At 37.2% G+C, this 1,714-nt stretch overlaps 1 pseudogene; it reads left to right on the top strand.

Moving 5' to 3' along the window:
• Positions 1-544: 544 nt before the first annotated feature.
• LOC142441822 (U1 spliceosomal RNA) lies at positions 545-721 on the top strand (annotated as a pseudogene).
• The last annotated feature ends 993 nt before the right edge of the window (positions 722-1,714 follow it).

Here is a 1,714-nt window from a genome sequence, read left to right as displayed (position 1 = left end):
TTCTTTCCCGATAATTAAATCAACATGGAGAAGTAGCCAGAGGTAGTCTGAATTATAAAATTGAACTGAGAATCAAGATGAGATTCAGACAAGGATTATAGGTACAACATCCAAAGAATGATCTCAATTATTATTTATATAATAATTGCCAAGATCATGAAAAATCTATGAGAAATCTAAAGGGAGTATTCTTACCAGCTCAGAACAATTTTGCCTTTATTAAATTTTGATCACAATTCAGAGTAGTTATAGCAAACAGACATACATGAAGTAGTTATCTAACGATACCCATTAGATTCATTTTTGAATGAAATGTGCCTCGGATGAACATATTTACTGAACAGAGTAGAAAACAGAGCTCTGAAAATTTTTGGTATCAGGTTTACTATCAAGTTTCAGAGGTCAAAAGACAAATCACTTTATCTTTCTATTTTTTTAAAAAAAACTCTCCCCTCATTGAGATATGAGTAAAATATTTATAGTAACCTATTTTGCAAGATTCCTGTAAGTATCAAATGAGACAATAGGTGAAAAAGTTCTTGGCGAACTTGAAAGGCTGAATTAATTTGAGTTATTACTATTTCTCATTAGATAGAATTTTTATTAGAAGCCTTGAAGAAGATTGCACTCCGGGTGTGCTGACCCCTGCGATTTCCCCAAATGTGGGAAACTCGACTGCATAATTTGTGGTAGTGGGGGACTGTGTTCGCGCTATCCCCTGAAAAAAAAAAAGAAGCCTTGAAGAAGAGTGGTCACAATATTTCTCCGTGAGATTATGAGAATTTCAACAGTCTGTCTGAAATGGCAGAGTTCATTTCAGGCTCAAGAAACTTCATAACATTTTGTGAAAAAAATGGTTAATGAACAGCTCAGCTCCTACCAACCCCAAACCAAACTCCCTGCCATTGAGTCAATAATAATGCATAGTGACTCTTTGGACAGAGTAGAATTATCCCTATGAGTTTCTGAGACTGTTAACTGTCTCATCTTTCGCTCACGGAGTTGAAAGAAGACTGTTAACTGCCTCATATTTCTCTCATGGATTTTAGCTTTAATCCATACTGATGGAGTTGAAAGCCTCGTCTTTCTCTCATGGAGTATCTGGTGGCTTTGAACTGCTGACCTTGTGGTCAATAGCCAAACATGTAACCAATTTGCTGCAAAGGCTCCTATGTATTCTTTATTGGGCCATGATTCTAGGGTTTATTCGGGAAGTAATGGGTTACAATTCAATATAATAAATGATTTAAAATCTAATTCTTCCATCAGGACAGCTTCTTCTCAAGCCTGTCCATAGGCCTTATTTCTTGGCCCTCAGCCTTTTGTGTCTCTGTTAAAAGTTTACAAAAGAGATACCTGGGCATCATATAGTTCTTTTGGCCTCCAAATTGTGGAGACTGAGCTATAGGGGGGATAGATTAGTTCATTAGACCAATCATTCACACACATATTTTGATCTTCAACACTCTTCTTTCTGTGGGTGGAGAGAAGCAAATATTTATACTTTTGATGGCTACTTAAAAGCCTTAAGATCCCATTGACCTTTCCTCAAATTGTCTTTATGAAGTGCTGTTCTTGTTAGATACTGTCCAGTCAGTCCCAACTCATGGTGAGCGACTCTGTGTACAACACAATGAAACACCACAGGATCTTATGCTTGAGCAGGCACGGTGTCAATCCGTCTCATGGAAGGTCTTGTTCCTTCTTGCTGTCC

Source organism: Tenrec ecaudatus, chromosome 2 (assembly GCF_050624435.1).
Source record: "Tenrec ecaudatus isolate mTenEca1 chromosome 2, mTenEca1.hap1, whole genome shotgun sequence".
In the NCBI taxonomy this organism is placed as follows: domain Eukaryota; kingdom Metazoa; phylum Chordata; class Mammalia; order Afrosoricida; family Tenrecidae; genus Tenrec; species Tenrec ecaudatus.
The sequence above is the reverse complement of the archived record's forward strand: the minus strand, read 5'-3'. Positions and strand labels throughout refer to the sequence as shown.